The sequence below is a fragment of the Rousettus aegyptiacus genome, unplaced genomic scaffold, assembly GCF_014176215.1.
Source record: "Rousettus aegyptiacus isolate mRouAeg1 unplaced genomic scaffold, mRouAeg1.p scaffold_m13_p_6, whole genome shotgun sequence".
Lineage (NCBI taxonomy): Eukaryota > Metazoa > Chordata > Mammalia > Chiroptera > Pteropodidae > Rousettus > Rousettus aegyptiacus.
Genome location: NW_023416309.1, coordinates 13151529 through 13176306, shown reverse-complemented (window position 1 = coordinate 13176306; position 24778 = coordinate 13151529). Strand labels below are relative to the sequence as shown.

The window sequence follows — 24778 nt, the reverse complement described above, 5'->3', positions numbered from 1 at the left end:
TTTAAAGGTATTTGAGATGGACATTATATTTTATAAATTTTAATATGATTTACTAGAAATATGCCATAGTTTGTAGGTAATACTGTGTTTTGGGGAAGTTGGCTGATGGTAAAATCTGAGCTCATGTTGATGAATAGAAAGCCAATATTTCCAACAGACTGTCTTCTTTTGAAGTTCTGTGTTACAAATTTATTCTTTGTGGTGCTAGCTCCCTCTGTAGAATTTCATTAAGATTGCAACTTGGTTTTTTAAATTATTTACTGAAGTGCTTGAAACATTATCTAGAATAGGTTTTAAATTTTTCTTGTAGAATTTTCTTTATATCTTAATAACTTCCAAGAGTTTTTCTTGTGAAAATGTTACCTTTATAAAAATGTCTCAATGCATATACTAAATTTTAATACTATATGTGAAATGAAACCACCTTACTCAAACATTCCTACTACTTTAATGCTTCGTTTGGGAAGGCCAGGGAGACCTGCGATTTCTAGGTCAGTAATTCTGTGTTGAGTAAGACCAGAGAAGGTAGAAAAAGCCTGATGGGAAATTAAAAAAAAATGTTTTGGAGTTTAACTGGATTCTATATATCATATTTAAAAACTTCCTTTTTTCCCTAGAGTTTTTTTTAAAAATGGTGAGTTGGATGGGAAAATGTTCATTAATTTTTTCAGAAAAGGGACAGAAAATTTCTGCATGGTAGAAAGAGCAAAAGAAATATTTTAGCAAGATCCCAAAACTGAACAAAGAAATGCAGAAAAAAATGCTTCACTTACACAATTTGCATAAATTTATGCTCTTGCAAGGAAAACCCTTTGTTACCAAACCCTACCACCAATTTCCCTTTGTGGGAGTTTGGATACTTCTTTTACCACCAGTTTTTCTCTTTTCTCCCCCAAACTATTTTGTATTTAAATATTAAATCATGTAATTAGCTCTTCGAAGATGTTTTCCCTACTAGAATGAGGGCAGATGGTTTTTAGAAAAATGGGCAAACTGATGTCAACCATAAAGCTATGGATTACATATAACATAATTGTGAGGATAGACAAGAACTAAAGTTTACATCCCCTTTTAGTTTATAAAAATTAATATTCTTTTCTAAGTAGGATTGAAGGATATTGTTAGGATCATGGCATGAATAGGATTTTAAACAATTTTGTTAGATAATTTTTTTGAAGTCTTTAAAATATCATTTATTATTCTGTTAAAGTATGATATAGTTTACACAAACACTGGCATGCATTATGGTGGCAAAATAATTCAAGGATGATTCTTATTTTTATATTTGTTGACCTTGACTCTGATATCAAAGAATTGTTTAAAAGAATAGAATGGAACCAGTTTTTATAAAATATATATCCATCCTTCATTATTTTAAAGCAAGTATGTCCTTGAAATAGTAATATTGTTTTCTTTTATCAGTAAAATGTTTATATCAATAAATATTTTGCTTATAGTTTTTATTATTTAATCAGTTACCTTCTCACAGTCTTTAATCTATCTTGCATTAGGCTCTGGAAGAAAGCTAGAGCGGACTTCCTTTACATTATTATTGGCTACTTAAGTCCATGTCATTTTGAATTTGGTTTAACCTACATGTCACATGTATAGTAGTGAATCCCAATGTTATTATTTCCTATAATATTTAAAGTTTTCTTTATGTTAACTTAAAAATTAGCTTCATCTTATTAATACCTGTGAAACCATGAGTTTTATAAATTTATTTAAATATAAAACTATCAAAGTAAAAAATGGTTGCCACTTAAAATTGTCTCAAGTACAAGTTGACATATGCTTTCTGATTTGATGCACAGTATAGTATTCTTACCTAAATAAAAGGGCAAATTTGATTGAGAGGGAAACATTAGACAAACCCAAATTCAATGAAACAGCTGGCTTGTACTCTTTTTACAAGAGTTACTATCGTGAAATATTAAGACTGAGAAACTTTTCCCAATGTAGAGACACCAAAGAAATGTAACAACTAAATGTAATGCATGATCCTGAAATCCTGAATTGCATCCTGGGAGGAAAGATGGGTATTATAAAGGGCATAACTGATAGCTGGCAAAATTGAATATGGACTATAGGTTAGGTAATAGTATTGTAAAAATGTTGAATATCCTGAATTGATAAATGTACTGTGGTTATGAAAGACAGTAGTCTTGTTTTTAAGAAATACTACATGGGGTATTTGGGGGTAAAAGGTGTTGATGTCTGCAATATACTCAAATGGTTCAACAATAACAATGAGTAATAATAAATTATTTATTATTAGAAATAGTAATAAATAGTTTATTATTAGAAATAGTAAAAATAAATTTGTATGTTTTACCATTTAGTGGGTTATTCACAATAATTTTGATTATTCTTGGTTTTAAGAATAAAATAGATGGTTAACTAAACAGTCTTTTGATTTTTATATCTAAGTTATGTCTTCATCAGTGTAAATCCAATTTAACAGTAGATTCCTTTAAGAAAATGAGATAGACTCCTAAGATACAATTCAGTGCCTCTTTCATTATTTCTTAAAAATTACCAACTTAAGTTTTCTTAGCAAAGAACAAAATACTTTGTTTTTTCTTTAGTATTTGGGTTGACTATGTATGAATGCCTCTAATTCTTGGAGCCACCTAGTGTTAGTGATTAAGTTTGAAATAATTTCTGTGACTGCCATCTTAGGCCTGGATTCTGGGAGAATTTTTTTTAATGCCAATTTTAGATTTTTTTTCTTTTTAAGTATGTAGTAGATGAGAGTATAAAATTTTTCAGAACTAGATCTCTGTAAAGTCAGGAGATTTATATATTACTTGTATTATGATGCCTTTGTAACAGACATCTAAAACAAAATAATCTATAAATGGAAAATTTTATTATTTAACACAATCAATCTGTATGTAAAGGTTGGTTAATTCAGTGTTCCAGGAACATCATTGGGGAGCCCTGGATCCTTCTGTTTTTCTGCTTACCATCCCCAGTGTTCTCTTAGGCTGGTACTCCTCATGGTTACAAATGGCTATTGCAGTTCTAGAGGTCTGATGTATTTGACAGTATCTGGAGACTCAAAGGAAAGTCTTTTTGTGGTCCTTTTTAAGATCCAGAAGAGCTTTCCCAGAAATAATCTGGTAGATTTCTCCTTACCATTAACTTTCATTATATCACCTGACCATTTCTAAACCAGTGACTGGCAAAGACAATAGAATTATCATGATTTGACTTATTCTAATAAAGAATCATTCCATGGGGTAAAGCAGAAGGCCCTTTAATAACTGCAAAATTTAGAGTTCTAATGGAAAAGGGAAATGGGTGTTGGTTTGGGAACTAACTCACCATGTTTAAATAAAATGGTCAGATTTCCCTAAGAACACAGCAACCAGGGCTATACCTACAAACTAGCTCAGTGAGAGATTTCCTAAAACTATTTTCTGTTATCTTTATTCTTTATTATTGTGCGATTGAAGGAAATTAAAATTTTTTAAAATTAAAAGTTTAAATCCATTCACTGACAGTAACCAAGATATAAAAATGTGTGAAATTGAACTGGTATTTTTTAAAGCATGGAAGATTTTTGCTCTCTTCAGATTGAAAGGAATGTTTGCATTTATGTGGCCTCATAGGGGATATTGCTTCCTTTTGTCTTGACACAGTTTCCAGCCTCTTCTTTGGTTTCATCTTCAACAACCTAGCAGGATACCTTTAAAAATAAACAAACAAAATTATTTACTGCCTCTAGACCAGGGAAGGTACAAAAATACATTCAGAAGAATTGTATACAGTATAAACTGCTGCTTTGGTTAGTACTTTATGTTTGAGAAGAGATGCTGCATATTTTTAGGGGATTACAGTGGGGAAGCTGGTCACATTTCTACTGCCTCCTATCAACATCATTGTAGTACAGTAATGTGCCACATAATGACAATGATGTTTCCATCAATGATGGACTCCCATACACAATGATGGTCCCATAAGGTTATAATGGAGCTAAAACTTCCTATGGCTTAGTCACATCGTAGCTCTTGTAACATGTTACTCAGGTTCGTGGTGATGCTGGTAAAAACAATCCTACTGTGTTGCCAGTTATATAAAAGTATAGCACATACAATTATGTACAGTACATAATACTTAATGATAATAAACAGTTATGTTACTGATTTATATATTTACTATACTTTTAAATTATTTAAAAATTTTTATTTTTCAATAAGAGTTGACATTCAATACTATTTTGTATTAGTTTCAGGTATACAGCATAGTAGTTAGACATTTATGTAATGTATGAAGCGATCTCCTTGATTATTCTAGTATCCACCTGACACTATACATAGTTATTACAGTATTATTGACTATATTCCCTGTTTTGTACTTAATATCCTTGTGATTATTTTGTAACTACCAATTTGTACTTAATCCCTTCACCTTTTTCACCCAGCCCCCCGACCCCCTTCACATCTGGCAACAACCAGATCGTTCTCTGTATCTATGAGTCTTTTTCCATTTTGTTTGTTTATTTTGTTCTTTAGATTCCATATATAAGTGAAATCATATGGCATTTGTCTTGCTCTGTCTGACTTATTTCACTTATCATAATACCCTCTAGGTCCATCTATGTCATTATGAATGGTAAGATTTTTTTATGGCTGCGTAATATTTTATTGTATATATGTACCACATCTTTATCCAATCGTCTGTTAATGGGCACTTAGGTTGCTTCTGTATATTGGCTATTGTAAGTAATGCTGCAGTAAACATAGGAGTGTACATATCTTTTCAAATTCGTGTTTTGGTTTTCTTTGGGTAAATACCCAGAGTGAAATTGCTGGGTAATAAGGTAGTTCTATTTTTAATTTTTTGATGAATCTCCATACTGTTTTCTATAGTGGCTGTACCATTTTGCAGTCCCACCAACAGTGCACGAGGGTTCTCTTTTCTCCACATCTTCACTAACACTTGTTTTTTGATTTATTGATTATAGCCATTCTGACAAGTGTGAGATGATATCTCATTGTGGTTTTAATTTGCATTTCTCTGATGATTAGTGACCTCGACATCTTTTCATATGTCTCTTGGCCATCTGAATGTCCTCTTTGGAGAAATGCTTATTTGGGTCCTTTGCCCATTTTTTAATTGGATTTTTTTTTTTTTTTTTGGCATTGAGTTATAGATTTTGGATACTAGCCCCTTATCAAATATATCCCTGGAAAATATCATCTCCCATTCATTATGTTATCTTTTAAATTTTGTTGATGGTTTTTTTTTTGCTGTGCAAAACCTTTGTAGTTTTATTTGTTTATTTTTTCTGTTTTCGTTCCCAAGAAGATATGGTAGAAAAATTATTACTAAGAGCAATGTCAGAAAGTTTAGTGCTTATGTTTTCTTCTAGGAGTTTTATGGTTTTGGTCTTACATTTAAGTCTTTAATCCATTTTGAATTTCTTATATATGGTGTAAGATATCTGGTTTGATATTCAGTAGTGCGATCCTCTAATTTTGTTGTTTTTTTTCTCAAGATTGCTGTGGCACAGGGTTTTTTATGATTCCTTACAAATTTTAGGATTATTTGTCCTAGTTCCGTGAAAAATGCCATTGGGATTTTGACAGGGATTGCATTCAATCTATAGATTGCTTTGGGTAGTCCGGACATTTTAACGATGTTAATTCTTCCTATTCATGAGCACGATACATGCTTCCATTTATTTGTATCTTCAGTTTCTTTCCTCAATGACTTATAATTTTCTGAATATATGTCTTTTATCTCCTTGATTAAATTTATTCCTAGGTATGTTATTATTATTTTTTAATGTAATTGTAGATGGAATGTTTTCTTAATTTCTTATTATTTTTTATTGGTTAACGAAACTCAGTAAGTTTCAAGTGTACAATTCAACAGTAAGGCATATATTAATTTTTCTTTCTGATAGTTTATGGTTGGTGTATTAAAGTGCAACCAATTTCTGGCTATTAATTTTGTATCCTGTTACTTTACATGATTCATTTATCAGTTCTACCAGTTTGTGTGTGTGTGTGTGTGTGTGTGTGTGTGTGTGTGTGATTGTGTGTGGAATCTTTATGGTTTTATATATATGGTAGTCTGTCATCCGCAAATAATGAGTTTTCTGCTGTTCAAATTTGGATGCCTTTCATTTCTTTTTCTAGTCTGATTGCTGTGGCTAGGACCTCGAATACTATGTTCAATAAAAGTGAAAGTGGACATCCTCGTTCTATTTCTGATTTTAAAGAAAACACTTTTAACTTTACCCTATTGAGTATGATTTAAGCTGTGGGTTTGTCATATATGGCCTTTATTATGTCGAGGTATGTTTTTTCTATTCCTACTTTGCTAAGAATTTTGTCATAAATAGGTGCTAGATTTTGTCATGCTTTTTCTGCATCTATTGATATGATCATATAATTTTTATTCTTCAATTTGTTCATGTTGTGTATCACTTTAATTGATTTGTGGTTATTGGACCAATCTTGCATTCCAGAAATAAATCCAACTTAATCATGGTTTATGATCTTTTTAATGTATTTCTGAATTCGGTTTGCTAATGTTTTGTTGACAATTTTTGCATCTATGGTAATCAGGGATATCAGCTTATAATTTTCATTTTTTGTAATGCCTTTTGTTTTGGTATCAGGTAACAGTGGCCTCATAAAATGAGGTTGGGAGCCTTCCTCCTCTTGAAATTTTGGAATAGTTTGAGAAGTATATGTCTTAATTATTCTTTGAATGTTTGGTAAAGTTCACCTGTGAAGGCATCTGGTCCAAGACACTTATTTGTTGGGAGTTTTTTTGATTACTGATTCGGTTTTGTTAGTATTAATTGGTTGGTTCAGATTTTCTGTTTCCTCTTGACTCAGTCTCTTGGTAGATTGTATGTTTCTGGGAATATATTTATTCCAGATTGTCTAATTTGTTGGTGTACAATTGCTTGTATATTTTCTTATAATTCTTTCTGTTTCTGTGGAGTCAGTTGTCACTTCTCTTTCATTTCTGATTTTATTTATTTGGATCCTCTCTCTTTTTTTCTTGATGGATCTGGTTAAAGGTTTGTCACTTTTATCTTTTCAAGGAACTAGCTCTTGGTTTTATCGATATTTTGTATTGCTTTTGTAGACTATTTTGTTTATTTCTGCTCTGATTTTTATAATTTTCTTCTTTCTTCTTACTTTAAGCTTTGTTTTCCACTCTTTTTCTAGTTCCTTTAGGTGTAAGATTAGATTTTAAAAATATATTCAAACGCCTTTACCCATGTCTATCCTACTACTCCCTTTCTCTCTGGTAACCACCAAGCTGTTGTTTGTGTCTATTTTTGTTTATTTGTCATGTTCATTTGTTGCTTTCAGTTTTATATCCCACATATAAGCGAAATCATATGGTTCTCAACTTTTTTTAGGTTGTTTGAGATTTTCTTGTTTCTTGAGGTAGGCTTGTATTGCTGCTATGATTTTCTTTCTTAGGACTGCTTTCAGTGTGTCCCATAGATTTCAGGTTGTTGTATTTTTTATTTCTTTCAACGTATCTCTTGATTTCTTCCTTGATCCATTGTTAACCCATTCATTGTTTAGCCTCCAGTGTTTTTTTTTTTTTTTTTTTTCAGTTTTTTCTTGAAATTGATTGTGGTCAGAGAAGGCACTTGGTATGATTTCAGGCTTCTTAAATTTACTGAGACTTGTTTTGTGGCCTAACATGGCCTATTTTGGAAAATGTTCCATGCGCGCTTAAGAAGAATGTATATTCTACTGCTTTGCGGTGAAATGCTCTAGAAATATCATTTAAATCCATCTGGTTTAGTGTGTCATTTAAAGCAACTGTTTCCTTGTTGATTTTCTGTCTGGAAGATCTGCCTATGGGGTGCTGAAGTTCCCTGTCATGACTCTATTACTGTCAATATCCCCCTTTATGTCAGTCAGTATTTGCTTTTCATATTTAAGTGCTCCTGTGTTAGATGCATAAATGTTTACTAGGGTTATAGTCTCTTGTAGGATTGGATTGATCCCCTTATCATTATGTAATGTCCTTTTTTGTCTCTTATAATAGCCTTTGTTTTATTGTCCATTTTCCCTGATATTAGTATTGCTACTCCAGCTTGTTTTCCATTTTTATTTGCATGAACTATCTTTCTCCATCCCTTTCAATCTGTTTTTCGATCCAAAGTGGGTCTCTTATAATAAGACAGCATATATATGGGTCTTGTTTTCTTATCCATTCAGCTACTCTGTGTCTTTTGATGGGAGCATTTAATCTATTTACTTTTCAAGTGATTATTGGTAGGTGCATAGTTATTGCCATTTTATTATTCATAGTTATGTTCCCCCCACTTCTTCTTAAAGAAGTCCTCTAACATTTCTTGTAATACTGGCTTGGTGGTGATAAATTCCTTTAGCTTTTTCTTGTCTTGGAAGCTCTTTATTTCATCTTCAATTTTAATTGATAGCTTTGCTAGATAGAGTAGTATTGGTTGTAGGTCCTTGTTTTTCATCATTTTGAATATTTTGTGCCAGTCCTTTCTGAACTGCAGTTTCTGTTGAGAAATCAGCTGACAGTCTTATGGGAGTACTTTTGGAAGTAACTAACTGCCTTTCTCTTGCTGCTTTTAGGATTCTCTCTTTGTCTTTTACCTTCGTTGTTTTAATTATGACATGTCTTGCTGTGGGCTGCTTTGGATTCGTCCTGTTTGAGACTCTCTGCACTTCCTGGACTAGCATATCTATTTCCATCACAAAGTTAGGGAAATTTTCAGTTATTTCCTCAAGTAGATTTTCAATCCCTTACTTTCTCTCTTCTATTCTGGTATCCCTATGATGCTAATGTTGGTACACTTAATCTTTTCCCAGAGGTCCATTAAACTATCCCAATTTTTTTGTCTGTTCCAATTGGGTGTTTTCTACTATCTTATCTTCCAAATCACTGATTTGATCTTTCGTTCCAGCTAATCTACTGTTGATTCTTCCTAAGGTATTCTTCATTTTTGTTATTATATTCTTCATTTCTGATTGGTTCTTTTTATACATTCTTTGTCTTTTTTTTATGCTTACTATGTCTTTTTTAAAGTTGTCACTGAGATAATCTATTATCCTCCTAAGTTCATTGAGCATACTTTTAATCAGTGTTTTGTACTCCATATCTGGTAGGTTACTTGTCTTTATTTCATTTAGTTCTTTTTCTGGAATTTTCTCCTGTTATTTTATTTGTGACATGTTCCTTTATTTTCTTATTTTGGCTGCCTCTCTGTGTGTGTTTCTATCCAGTAGGTAGATCTGCTACATCTCCTAGTCTTAGGTGAGTGGTCTTATGTAGTAGGTACCCTGTGTGGCCCATTGGTGTAGTCTCCCTGATCACCTGCATCAGGTGCTGCAGGAGCGTCCCTTGTGTGGGGTGTGTGTGCCTTCCTGTTGTAGTTGAGCCTTGATTGCTGTTGGTATGTCAGTGGGTGGGATTGAGTCTCAGGCTGATTGCTTGTGAGGACTGCCATGCCCACAGTGTATGAGCTGCTGTGTGTGGGCTGTTCCTATACAACAGGATTTATCTTAGGGTGCTCACATGCCTGTTGAGGCCACCTGTTGGATGTGCCACTTGTGGGGCTAATTCGGTGGGGTGCTATTGAGTCTGATGTCAACTTTTAGGCGTGTTGGTGCTGAAGTCCCTTGGGAGGGGCTCCCATGCAGGCCAAGGTCAGCTGCTACCTGTGACTGGCTTGGGGCTACCTGGTAGGAACTACAGAGCTATCTGCAGTTGGTCCCTGCCTGTACTGGACTTGGAGACATGTGGGAGAGGCTACATGGTGGCTGGAGGCCCGTTGCCACCAGTACCAGGCTTGGGTCAGCTTAGCAAAAGGCCCAGGGCACTCCAAGGCCTGAGGCTGCCTGCCTGCTGCCTGAAAGACTTAGCAGCTGAAAGGTCCTTGGGTGGTATGCAAGTTGGATGAGGCAGGGTTTCAGGGAATCATCAGGGTGGTGCAAATTGTATTTCCCATCTTAGTGCAGATGCAGATTTGGTGCCAGTACTGAGCTTACGACCACTTGCATTAGTTTCATATCACACCAAGGTCAGCTGCTGCCTACTTCGGACCCACAGACCCCTGAGATTTGTTCAAAAAATACTGAAGCTTCAGTTGGGGCTAGTGGCCTACCACCAAAAGTGTCTCCTGAGGTACATGAGCTGAGGCCTGTTGACTGCTGCTGAAGGAGCCTCCTGCCACTGGCAATTCACAAGTTGGATAGAGTAGAGTCTCAGGGATTCACTGGGTGGAGGGAGTGGAGCTCACCAGGCTGGTGCAGATTCAAATTTGATTCTGTAGGAGGATGGCTTAAAACAGGTAAGATGGCACCCGCCTGCAGGTTGCACAGGAGGAAGAGTCAATACAGGGATAATGGTGACTGTTCCTCCAGCCCTCTCCCTAAAGCCACACAACTTATCTTTCCCTGGCTGGTTGGTATCCCCACTGATTTTTATGGCCAGATTTTATGTGGACTCCTTTTCTTGGCATTGGAACCCTGGGATGAGGAGCTGTAGTGTGGAGCTGGGGGCCCTCACTCCTTCAGGGGGACCTCTCAAGATCAGATATCCCTCCAGATGCTCAACCACGACATTTGGGTGTTGGACCTGCCTATTTTGTGTCTTCACCCCTCCTACTAGTCTTGATGTAGACTTTTCTTTATATCCATAGTTATAGGAGTTCTGTTCAGCTAATCTTCAGATGGTTCTCCAGATTAATTTTTCTATAGTTTAGTTATAATTTTAATGTGGTCATAGGAGGAGGCAATCACAGCATTTACCTACTTCTCCATCTTAGGGTTCTTACTTTGATCGTTATTTTATAGTGTAGCCTTTCTGCTTATAAAAACAAGTTTGTAAAACAGTATGCCATGTTATACATCTTGTGTTTACTGCATCTCTTGATTGCATACTTTTCTCTTGTGCTTGATTTAATCTCATGTTATTTTGTTCATCATGGACCCTAAGTGTACAAAATTCACTACTAATGCTGCCACTATGGGGCCATATTGAATGATTGACTTGGAAACAAAATTCAGTGATTAAGGACTGCAAAGGTGGAAAATCAGAGATGGTTATTGCTTGCCAGTCAGGTGTGTCCCATTTCACTAAGATTAATTTATTATTGAAGAGAGAAAATTTTTTTTTATAAATCTAGTGTAACCTTAGTATATAGTGTTTATAAAGTGCACAGTAGTATACAGTAATGGCCTAGACCTTCTCATTCACTAACCACACACTGATTGACTCACCCAGAGCAACTTATAGTCCTAGTCTTGCAGGCTCCTTTCATGGGAAGTGCCCTATACAGGTATCTCATTTTTAAAAATCTTTCGTATCATATGTTTACTGTATCTTTTCTAGGTTTAGATATGTTTAGATATACAAATATGTACCATTGCATTAACCATCACCTACAGTATTTGGAAACAATAAGCTATACCATGTAGCCTAGGTGTGTAGTAGGTGTGTAGTAGGCTGTACTGTCTAGGTTTGTGTAAGTGCACTCTATGATGTTTGCACAATGATGAAATCACCCATCACGTTTCTCAGAACTTATCTCCATTTTTAAGCTACATACACATGACTATATAGTTTATTTGTTGTTCATTTTTTATTTAAAATCTTAGTAGTTTGGGGAATTTTATTTCAGACTATTATAAATTATTTGTCAGTAACTTCTTGTTTGGAATTATTTTATTGAGTCACTCAATAAAGATGGTGTTACATCTTTTCCATAAAGTGAAGAATATATCTCCTGTGCAAAGAGGTACAGGTTAGTCATGGATGAAAGTGATGACTATGGGTCCAATCAACCTTGAAGAAAGAATAAAAGCATTATATTCTTATATTCTAGGACTTATTATGTTTAAGATTGTTTAATGTTAGGTGGTTATATAATTAAAATATTCTAATTAATATATCTGTCAATTAGTTTGTAATAACTAAAACAAAAATTCAATTTGCTTTGTATATGAAGAACATTCTAAGTTCTGCCTTAATTTTTATAATATTTGTGTATCTTTATTCTTTTTATTTCTCTGCAAAGCTTATTTTGTTAATATGTGAGACCCGGAAAATAATAGTATTAATGTAACAATTCCTTAAAGATTACAATACTATCTAATTTTACAATATTCCTGAGGAGTGGCTAATTTTAGCCTCTCTTCAAGACTATCATGTTATTTTTAACTGTTATCATTTGTATCTTTCTTTTTTGTTTCTCTTGTTTATTCTAATTATGCCCTCAGGAATTAACGTAGTATAAATTCATAATTTTTTCTATGGGACTCCTCATCAGATATTTGAAGGTGATTAAACATTTTTGGGATAGAAACTGTCCTTTATATTTCCAGGACTTAGTAAGCCCTTATATTTGTTGACTGACTTGATTGAGAACTTAGTGTATAATATTTCACTGTCTTCCATTAGTTTATATACCTGAAGGAATTTTCTATTTTTACTTTAGATTCGTGGTCTGTAAAGTATACTCTAAAATTGTATGTATTTTTTTCATAATTGTTTTATCCAGACCTATGTAAAGTAAGTGTTTATTTTAAAAGTGTATTAATTTAGCCTTGTAAATCCATTGTTATTTGGAAAAATGAATATGGTATGATATGAAGCACCTTTATTGCTGTTTTCAGGTTTCAATACTGGGAAAATGTTAGGTAAAAGTATAGGTCTGTTACCTATCTTCTTTATTGTGTCTGAAATGATTTATTGATATTGTAAAAAAGACATCAGTAAGACTGTAGGATTCTGTAGAATTCTGAGAATCATCTCAGTAACTGTAACTGGTATTGTTGACAGCATTGTTACTGTTATTAATTATTATCCTTTGAACATCCACATTTATTAGGCAGAGTAAATAAAGCCATTATTACATTTAATTTCAAAAATGGCTTAGCATACAGTTTAATGCCAGTCTATAGGAATTTTGTTTAAAACCTTTGTTTTTAAACTTAGAGTATTACGGTTCTAAGGCCCCCTGCTTATGACCATTTTATGTGCAAAATTATTGGCAATAAAAATGGTGTTTTATCAACTTCAAATGAATGATTCCATTTCTCATCTACAAAGTTATTCAGAAGGTATTATTTAATGCTTATTTTATGCCTTTCTTCTCTTATAGCAGTAATGAAAATGTCCCTTAGGTTCCTGAATATTCTCAGCTGTAGAAAACATTTAGTATCATTCCTTTAATTTTACTAATGAATAAGATGAAGCATAGAAATCACAATTGGCAGGGAAAAGACTATTGCTTAAGTCTTCTTTTTAGTCCATTGTTCTTTTCATTTCACTAAATCGTGTTTATTTTCCCAATATATGCATTATAGAAGCATATTGAATTTTGAATTGATTTGCTTGTTTTCAAAGAAAAGGATTTGTTCTTTATTTTCCAACCGTGGCTTTTTAGTTTCAATACAGGTTGAGAAAGCTTTTATGTTAGAAGAGTTATTAGATTGTTTTGTAATTCCCTGTTTAGTTTTTGTTTGTCTCCTCTAGATTATGAGCTACCCAAAGGCAATGCTATTTTTATCTTTGTATCATTAGGGCTTGGCGCTATGCCAAGCATATTCTAGCAGCTCAGTACATTTTAAACGAATAAATATTATGCTTAAAGTCTCCAACTCTGCTCATTCCTTTTATAATTCTTCCCCAGATTGTTATAGTAGCACCTCATATGCTTACCCTGCCTCCATTCTCACCCCTTCTTCTATCTATACTTTGCATTCTTCTTTTAATGTTTGTTGTGTTTTTGTTTGTTTCTATCCTACTGATTGTCTCCCTTTCTAAAACATCAATTTGTCCCATCACTTGATCAAGTTGTTAAAACACTTTAATAGTTTTCCATTGGTTATGGATCAAAGGGGTTCAGAACAAACCTCACCAAAATGTGCTACTTCGGCATGTGGAATATTTTGAGCTGAAGGTAATCAAGACCTGGTGGGCTCAAATAAAACTTTTACCTCTCCCTTAAAGAATTTAAATTGAGGGGCTTGCCCATTATAAGAGCTATCACCAGAAATAACTTTTTAAAACCTATTTATAGGACAGGAAAAACATTTAATTTCCAGACATCTGCCCTCTTGTTGTCCTGTGAATTATCCTTCTCCCTGCTGAAGCCTCAGGTGCCTTACCTCATTCTTATGCTATATAGACCTCATTTTTACCATTCTATCTTTGAATCTCTCATGTATGTGGAGTTCTCATACATACGTGTATAATTAAATTTGGTTATTTTCTTTTATTAGTCTCATGTAGATTTAATTATTAGATCAGCTGAAAGAACCTAGAAGGGTAGAGGAAAGTGACTTCTTCTTCCACCACAGGATGAATTTCAGATTTATCATCAGCGTGAGTTGGAAGCAGTTGGTGGTCTAAATATGGCTTTCCCTTTTAACACCATCCCCTGCCAGTGGCCTTCTACCTTGAGCCCCCAGTAAGGCCTAATTGCTTATTTTTGTACGTGTCTTTTCATGTGGCTGCCCTACCCCTTCTCAATCTTATCTGCTTGATAACTTCAAAACTTAGCTGCTTCTTCCAAAAAAAGTTCCCTATCCACTTCTCATAAATATGTTTCTGTTGTTGTTAGAATTAGTTCTTCCATATTAGATCTAGCTTCTTGAGGCCTGTGACTATTTCATATCCAGTTCTTCTTGTGTATAGCACATAGATCTGTTGAATCAAATTAAATGCCTGTGAATTATGGGGCATTACTTAAATTGGAAGATAAATTTTAAGAGAGTGATGTTTTAGGAATTTTAGGAAAATGATGTTAGCTTTTAAAACATAAATCAGAAATTTCTGAGTCTTTTGGCGGTTCTTCACATAAACTGATTTGCTTCTTATTTCTTTCTTCTCTTCCTCTTCCTCAGGCTTTGGTTTTAGATTTTCTTTTTCAGGCCATGGTTTTCAGGTTAAGCCATAAGCATTTCTGTTATTTTAAAGACTTCAACATAATATGGACATTTTTCACCAAATGTACTGTTGGGAGTTTAACGTCACTTTAGGGCAAGGGCAGAGATGAACTTTGCCTTACATCTTTTGTGTTAAAGCAGAAGTTAATAATGGTCAGCATATTTGGCACATGTACTAATTTTTCAATTTATACAATTCTTTTACATGAGAAGAAGTGCTGCATCTGTAAGGTGCTAGTAATGGGGAAAAACGAGAGCTACATTTTAAGTTCCAGAGAGAATGGATTTATATCTTTGTATGTTTGTGTTTGCTTTCCGTTATATACATAGTGTAACATAGTGTGTGGTTAATCAATAATTATGGGGAAAAATAGTATGTAATTTTCATTTTAGATAAAAAGGCATGCAAGAAGTATGCTACCTTTTTTTTTGGTTTTAGTATTTTGATCCTGCTTTCCTTCTGCATTTCACCTTTAAGAGACTGTTATGAAATTTACCAAAATCAATAACCTTATTTTTGATTTTGTCTTTAGTTTGTTTATATTCTTTTTCATAATTTTACATGTTTGTTTAGCTCATAAAATTATAGCCTAAGTTATGTTTTGATCATTATCCAGCATACCATTAGTACTCAGAAAGCTTTTATTGTTAATAAACTTGAGATCAGCCTTACTAATTTCAGTTGATTATTTAGACACACCTATTAAAGAAAAAACAACCCCCAAATAAACAAGTAACAGACAACACTATCTTTGTGAAGCTTATGTTCATATCTCATTCCATTATTGAATTATATCAAAAATATGTTATTTTTGTATTAAAATTTAACATGTCTTTTTTTAAGCTTAGACCACAAGGTTAAGTTCTGAGGAGATTTTATCTTTAATGCCATTAAAAATGTGGTTAATTTCTCAGTAATTAAAAAACAATGCTGCAACTTTGGTTCAGTTTTTAAGTATATATATGCTTGCTAATCTAGCTACTTTTCATTTATTAATTCATAGTACTTTATAATAACTTCCTATTGTGCAATTTTAAAGAAGTACTAATATAGTAAATGTAGAATATTATTTTATAACTAAGGTGATATCCACCAGATGGTGCTATTTAACTTGTTTTGTCTGTGGAAATAAAGAAGATAAATGAATAAAGAATTTTAAAAACATGTATGGAAGATCTCCTAATAATTTTGGAAGTAATGGAATTCAGTGGAAAGAAGTATCAAAATGTAAACTTATATTCAGTACTGTGTGTTTACCTTAATAAAGATAGAGTCCATTGTTAGAGTTAATAGCATGGTGGTGAATCTTTTATTTAGTCTAAAAATATTAGAGATTCTTCTTTTTCTTTTTCTTTTTTCCAGCTTTATTGAAATATAATAGACTATAAGTTGCTCATATTTACATTGTACAATTCAATGTGGTTTTTTTTTCCAGTTATAGTTGGCATACAATATTATATTAGTTTCAGGTGTATAGCATAGTGATTAGAGATCTGTATAACTCACAAAGTGATCACCCCACTAATTCTGATACCCCTCTTCCCCCTTATGTATTTATTATAACATTGTTAACTATTTTCCTTATGCTAAACTTTAATCTCCATGTCTATTTTGTTACTACCCATTTGTACTTAATCCCTTTGCCCTTTTTCATCATCACCCCAAACCCCTCTCATCTAGTAGTCCTCAAAATATTCTTTGTATCTGTGAGTTTGTTTCTATTTTTGTTGTTTATTTTGTTTTTTAGATTCCACATGTACATGAAATCATGTAGTATTTGTCTTTCTCTGACTTACTTCATTCAGTGCAATACCCTCTAGGTCCATCAAAACAATATCTTATTTCATTCTCTTTCTCTTAGTCTGTGTGTGTCTTTTAATCTGAAATGAGTGTCTTGAAGGCAGCATAGTAGAAGTCTTGTTTGCTTATCCATTTAGCCACCCTATCTTTTGGTTAGAACGCTGTATTTTTTTCCATTTGAGGTACTTGTTGTTAGGAATGTAGTTATTGTCATTCTTTATTCCTGTTTTGATACATGTTTTTTCTTCTTAAAGAAGTCCGTCCATTTCCTGATAAATTCCCTTAGCTAATTTTTGTCTGGGAAGCTCTTTATCTGTTCTTCAACTCTAAATGATAGCTTTGCTGGATAAAGTATTCTTGATTGTAGATCTTGGATTTTCATCACTTTGAATATTTTGTGCCAAGCCCTTCTGTCCTGCATAGTTTCTTTTGAGAAATTGAAATGTTCAGTTCATTTACACGAGAAGAAGAAATGCTGCATCTGGAAGGTGCTAGTTAATGGGGAGAAATGACAGCTACATTGCAAGCTCCATAGAGAATGGATTTATATCTTTATATGTCTTATGGGTGCTCCCTTGTAGATAACTAACTGCTTTTCTCTTGCTGATTTTAAGAATCTCTCTTTGTTTAACCTTTAGCATTTTAATTATATTGTGTCTTGGTGGGCCTCTTTGGGTTCCTGGGGTTGTATGTCTATTTCCTTCACCAGATTAGGGAAATTTTCCATCATTATTTCTTCAAGTAGCTCTTCAATGTCTTGTTTTCCTTCAGATACCCCTGTGACATGGATATTTTTACATTTAATCGTGTCCCATAGGTTCCTTAAATTATTACAGTCTTGGCATCTTTTTTTCTTTCCATTCTGATTGAGTGTCCTTGGTTTCCCTATTCTCTATATCGGTCGTTCGATCTTATTCTTCATCCACTCTATTGATTTCCTCTAATATACCCTTCATCGCAGATAATATATTCTTCCTTTTTGACTGGTTCCCTTTTATAATTTCCATTTCCACTTTTTTGTTTTTTATTTCTTTGTTGGAATTCTCACCGAGTTCATCTACACTTCCTCTAAGTTCATTGAGCATCTTAATAACCAGTGTTTTCAACTCTGCATCTGTTAGATTGCTTGAATCCATTGTTCCTGGATCTCTGTTCTGTTTTCTCATGGTTTCTGCTTCTTTATCTTCCCCTTTTGGCTGCCTTTCTTTGTCTGTTTTTATGTACTAATCAAAGTTCCTAAGACTCCTAGTCTTATTAGCATGGCTTTGTGTAATAGGTGTCCAGAGGCACAGTACTGAGAGGGGTTCAGCTGCAGGCCAAGTTTAGCCTGCCCCAGCTTTTGGCCCTCTGGGTCCAATTGGTTAGATTTAGCAAGCAATCCACAAATGCTGTGCTTATAGTTGCCTCAAGAAGCAATGACAGAAACCTAGACCAGCTGCCACCAGTGTGGGTCTTGGAGCTACTTAGCAAGACGCACTCGGCTGACCTAGGATAGAACTGGATATGCCTTGGGTAGGGCTGCGATTTGGGGGAGACAGAGTTTCAGGGAATCCTCTGAGCGGAGGACTTGTGTTATCCAGTCTGATGATGTCTCAGCTATGGCAGTGTTGCATCCACACACTGGGAGCGGGGACGGCTCAACAGAGGAATGATGGACACCTTCAGTACTTCTGCTCAAGAGAAAGCCTCGCCTCTTGCCCTGGCTCCAACAACTCACTGTTCCCCTGTAAGTCCCTGGTACTCCCAAAGCAGCTGACCTGGTGCTGGTGCTCAGAGCAAGCGAGTCTGTCACCGTGAAAGTCCGGTCATGGACATAGCCCGTTTAAGAGAAGTCTGCAGCTGCTGGCTGCAGCTGCTGTAGCCTTGTCCCACTCAGCCACTCAGGACTAGACAGCTTCATATCTTCACCCCCATCTTGCCTCCTTCTGTTGCAGGGTGATGTCTTATTTCTTTCCCTAGTTGTATTGCTTCTGTTTATCTAGACCCCAGGTGCCTCTGCTTGCTCTTTGCTCCATGTTTTCATTACAACTTTGATTTGGTTGCAAGAGGGGATGAACAAAGCCTCTATCATCTACATCATTTTGCCTGGGCTATAGATAGAGATTCTTTTCAAGGTTGACATAATACAAATCCTATTAAATATCTTAACTCCATATGCATGAAAAATATAATTATTTTTAAGAGAAGGTATGTTACCAAAAGTCATGTTTCAGTTTTATTTACATTTTTAAATAAATAATACTAATATTATAATCTGAGTTACAGTTATTTACAAATTAAGGGAAACATTGATTATTTTATGTGTTCTTTAATGTTTCTCAATTAAGGAGAGAAAATTAGGCTTGAATTCATTATTTTTAATAAGGGAAAGTTGCTCTTCTAAATTTGTATATTAGGAGGAAAGCAACTATGTGGTGCGCTATTCAATTACATGTTGCCGTTGAATGACTGACCATCCATTATATTAATATGGATAAATAATGAAACATAGATACTTTTCAGTGAAGAATGAAAGCTTCAGTCAGTGTTGCTAAGATTTTAAAGTACTTACTTTTTTTGATCGTGCTATCACTCCAGTTGTGGTTGTGTCTAATCATGAGATTGATGCCTAGTGTTAAAATTACTTGCCAAAGTCATTGTCGATAGTGCCGATAACGATTTTATTGCTATCTGTGAAATTAGAGATTAAATTTGCTTTTATTTCATACATTTGAATTTTTCCTCTAGAAAGGTACATGTATTACTTTGAATTCAGTGAATGAAAGATATCTCTATAGGCTAGTATATATAAAGATATATTTTCTTGTGTTCCTCAACTTTGTGAATGAATAGTATAATCATAATTATATTAACATCATCCTCATGACACTGTTAAGATTATGAAACACCGTACTGCTTTATCTTGTTTCATAATAGTTGTCTTTTTTTTTTTTTTTTAACTTTATATTATAGTTTCGGAGTATACATCAGATCTCTCCTGCAAGACTGAAGTTTTTCCTGGTTGGTTTCCCTCATTCCATTTAGCATAGTACTTTACTTATAGTAGAAGAGCAATTTTGTCATGCCAAATATTATTAGTAGCGTTATAATACAAAGGAAATTATTTAGATAGCTTTTCCTCCTTATAGAAATTTCATAGTAACAAAGAGTTATCTATATTTTTTATCTTATACTTTACTGAGATGGCTTTTTATAGTTTGTTTAAATAGGACCATCTCTCACTGAAATTTCTTGGAATCAGAATAGTGACACATTCTGTCTTGGTGGAGATAAGTGTTTAAATTTTTTAAAAGTCAGAAATCTTGTCATCTGTCCAGTTTCATACGGATCTTGAGAATTAGAGATGGCCTAGTCCAGCAGTTCTCAAAATGTGGTTCAGGGTCTCTTTGGTTTGTGGGGGTTATGGGGTGGGTTCATATGACTTTTTCAGGGGATCTGGGAGGGTACAGCTATTTTCAAAATGATACCAAGACATTGTTTGCCCTTTTTATTCTCATTCTCTCATGAATCTAAGTAGTTTCCAGAGGTTATATGACTTGTGATATTGTTGGGACTGTGTAAGCATAGGGGAATCTAGCTATCTTCTAGTAAGCCAGACATTAAGGAGATTTGCAAAAATTATAAAACAATGTTAACTCTTATCGCTAATGTTTTTTAGTTTGGAAATAGTTATTTTTTATAAAGTGTTATTTATGTTGACATTTAATGGTTCTATTATTTTAAAAAATAAAAATGCACATTTAACAAAATTTTTTTAAGCTCTAATAAGGTAACCAGAAGTAGATATAAAAGTTTTTTGAAGTACTTAATACTTTTTTTAAATCTAAAGAGTTCCTGAGATCAAAGCATTTGAGAACTTCTGATCCTAATTCTTTATCTTTATTTCACAGATTAGGGTACTCCGAGGCCCAGAGAGGTTAAGTGTTTTAGTCAAGTACACTCAGCCAGTTTTTGGCTGATACTTGTATCACTGACTCTGACTGCTTTGATTTTACTTATTGTTTCACTTTTTAGATATTCTGAAACTTAATACCAACTCCGAACTCCTTAAGCTGTTTTCAGTTTGATATTTTAACTATATACTTATAACTAAGTATGTGAATAAATTGAGAATATTGACCTAATTTCACCTACAAGAAAAAAAACCCACATAAAATGTCTAGTATAACCTTACTGTAAAGTATAAACTTTCCAGCAGGAAAAGGGAATTAATACGTGAATAGTGTAGCCTTAGTGTCAAAAATGTAAAGTTGAGGGCAAAGAGGTAGCCTCATATTTTACAGACTTATTTTTACTATCTTATTTACCTCCCCCCCTCCCCTTCCAATCAACATTAAAACATTGGTTACAAGCTTCCCTGGACATATATGGTAGTCCACTCATAGAAGAACAAGGTATCCTATTCGTAGATTGCATAAATTAAAAGGATAATAACTCCATAGTACTCTTTTGGTGGATATGCATTATTTCTCATGTTGAAACTCATGGTTGACAGAGTGGATTCTAAAACATTCCCTTATTATTTTTTTTAATTATTAATGGAATTTAAAGCCAAGTCATGAAGACAGATTGAAAACCAGATAGTTTTAACTTGAAGAAGGAGAATCAGGATATATATGATAGCCCTCTTCATTTGAAGGCCTTCCTTCATATGGAAAAGAAATTAAGATTTATTGAATTATTTGTGAAACCTCAGGGATAGAAGAACCAGTATGTAGATGAAACAGACTGAATAATTTTAGCTCAATAAATGAAAACTTTCTAGAAATAAAGAAATGCGAGAATAGAATCAGATTGTTTTAGAAGTGTGAGTTCTCTTTCTCAGGAGATGTTAAAGTATACACTGGATTACTTGGTAAGAATATTGGTGAATGAATCAAGGAGGTAGGGTTAATTGGGTTAGATGACTTTTAAGATTCTTTTATTATTATGTGTTTGAGTATAACTTGTTGACAATAACTATTTTCATGATAAGAGTTTATTTTTCAAAGGCAATTGGTTTACCAGGTATATTTCACTTTTTATATCAACTAGTCAATAAACCTGAAGACTTTATGGATCTATGGACCCGCCATGAGGAATATAATTGATTCTCCTAGGAGTGTGTGTTTTGTTCCTTTTCTTGCAAGAGATGATGGATTGGTAGCAGAACTTTGGAAGAGAAAGGAATAATAAACATTAGAAAGGAAGTAAAGAGCCATTTTGAAGATACACATTGAATAGATGATGTTTTGGGGTGTATTTTCTTATTTGCTTATGATCACAAATATTTTCTGCCTCTAGTTCCCACTGTTTTCCTGCCTACTCCTTTTCCATATATTCCAACAAAGTAAATTATTCTACAACTAATATTTGTGTGAAATTTTCCTCAGTTGGTAATTTCATAACTAGTAGGGCCCTTTAATATAATCACTAAAATGATGACTGCTTTAGAACATACCATATTGTATAACTTATTAATTTAATAGAATGTTTACAGGGAGGAGGAGGGAAGGATCTAGCCTAATATCTTAAACTCTTTTTTTTTGGTATACAAGAGGGAAGTACATGTTCTTACTATTACTAAAAGTAAATGGATTATAGCAAAATATTTGGCTTTATTTTCATTTGCTAGTGGGTGTTTGTATTTATGTGCTTATACATGTATCTTTGTATATCATTTATATTCTTAATACTTTAAAAAATTATTATTGTATACACACACACAGAGTTTTATTTGTTCACCAGACATTTATTGAAGGCCTAGCATAGGAGTTAAGTTAAATTACCACAGGTTCAGGAAGGGAAGAAATGAATGAAGCCCTGTAAAGTCTATTTTAGATACTGGAGGACAGATCAGACAGTAATTTTCTTTCAGTCATAGTTTACAGTCTTAGGGTGAAGACAGATTTGAGCATTAAATTTCTTATTTGATAGGTATATTGAAAAATGTAAAAAAGCTTAGAACTTGGAGTTTTATGACTTGAGTTCTTATTCTGCCACTATTTATTCATTAAGTTAATGATAGTAAATATTTATTATACATACCAGAAATGTAGAGATTCATATGATATAATCCTCCCCTGAAAAAATTCACTTTTTCCACTTATAGACAGACGAGCAATAACTAGCTATCATACAGTGTGATAACTGCTATGAGTCATAGAAGGAGAGTTAGGAGAAGGAACTGCATGTGTAGGTTGTAGCCAAACTGTGAGTGATTTTATATACTAAGCTAAAGTTGTTGGATTTTTTACATTAGAGGTATGTGGGACCTGTGGAAAATTGTTAAGCAGGCAAACATACTTAGTTTGCATTTTACAAAGATAATTGATAGAATACAGGATGAAGCGGAGAGAAGTTGAGGCTGGAGGCAGGTATATTAGTTTGAAAACTCTTCATAATAGATATGAATGAGATAGTGAGGATCTCTTATAGGGTAGCAGTAATGACTTTAGAACTGGATTCAAAAACAGTTCAGAGTCTATGGCCACGCCACCCGGAACGTGCCCGATCTTATCTGATCTTGGAAGCTAAGCAGGGTCGGGCCTAGTTAGTACTTGGATGGGAGACCACCTAGGAATATCAGGTGCTGTAGGTGTAAAAAAAAAAAAAAAAGAAAGAAAAAGAAAAATAAATATATATATATAAAATTCAGAAGTTGAATTGACAGGATTTAGTGACTGATTGATAAGAGAGGGCTTCCAAAATCCAGGAAGATTTTCAAGCTTTGTCTTCGGAATCTGTATAGATAAATGGCGATGCTACTAACTTTTGAAAGAAGCAACATAATTTGGGGGAAGTAATGAATTTAGTTCTGTGATGTTGAGTTTCGAGGAATAAATCTAAGGGAATGTTGGAGATATTTAAGTTGTAAGTGGAGGAAATACCTGTTAAAGAGAAGACTTAGAAGAGATAGCTATTAGGTATGTCATGAAATCTCTTAAATTCTCAGCTTGTTATTTATAAAATATGGGAGGTGGAATCAGTTGTACTGGTTTGGAAATAAGCAATGTTTTAGTTATTACAAGTTCTAAAGTAGTAGTATAAAAATTACAGTAATTCTGTAATTGTAGACTAATAATACTTGTTAACATTGAGTGAGTTAAACTTTATTGATTGCTTCCTATGAAGCTTAGCTAAAATGCTAAGCATTTTACATTCATCATCTTATTTCATTCCCGAAGCAGCATGAGTTAAATATTACTGTTATCTGGATTTTCAGAAGAGAGGGTGTCTTGATCAAGATTTTACAGTAAATAAGTGGCAGAATGGGTATTTAAACCCAGGTCAGTCTGACTTTAAAACCAGGTTATTAACCACTATGCTTTTTGCTTGTCTTATAGAACATGAGAGCCGTAATGGATTTAAAGACATCATCTAACCTGGCCCTATAATCATAGCTAAGTTAACTTAATTAATATCAAGATAAGCTATCCAATTTACTTAATACAAAGTTTACCCAGCAGGCATTCATAACCGCTGTCATCCTTGTGGGGGATCCTTCGCACGTGTGTGTGTGTGTGTGTGTGTGTGTGTGTGTGTGTGTGTGTGTAGGGCAGGGCAGGGCAGGGCTTACTCCTCTACCGTGTGACTTGAGTAAATCCTGATTAGTTGAGGCCAATCATAGTTATCCCATTTTTTTTGTGCTAGTAATCAGCGAAGACATGGGCATGTGATTCATATCTGGCCAATGAGACATGAGGGGAGATTTGATGAGGACCTTCTAAGAAAGGGATTATTTTTTCTATTTCTGGATGTTATCCATCTTGGTGGATGCTTTGAATTGTGGGAGCTATTTTGTAATCACATGAGGGCTGGTTGAATTTAAAAGAAAACACTGTATGGCAGAATAAAAAGATGAAGAGAACCTTTATCTTTAATGATTTTACTGAGCTGCTAAATTACCCAATCCTAAAGCTAGCTACCCTGCTTCATGACTAAGTCTTACATGAAATTAGAGGAAATTTCCTAGGCTGTGTGAAATAGGGAAATTTATTAGGCCATTTTGAATTGGATTTTTGATTTTTTCATGTTTACCACTGAAAGAAAACTCACTGGAATCTAAAGTGTTTAT

General features: G+C 33.8%; 1 protein-coding gene and 1 pseudogene across 5 annotated transcripts in view; both read left to right on the top strand.

Moving 5' to 3' along the window:
- Positions 1-24778, top strand: part of ADK (adenosine kinase) — a 448271-nt gene that overhangs the window by 61848 nt on the left and 361645 nt on the right. The window lies entirely within an intron of this gene.
- LOC118604661 lies at positions 23184-23302 on the top strand (annotated as a pseudogene).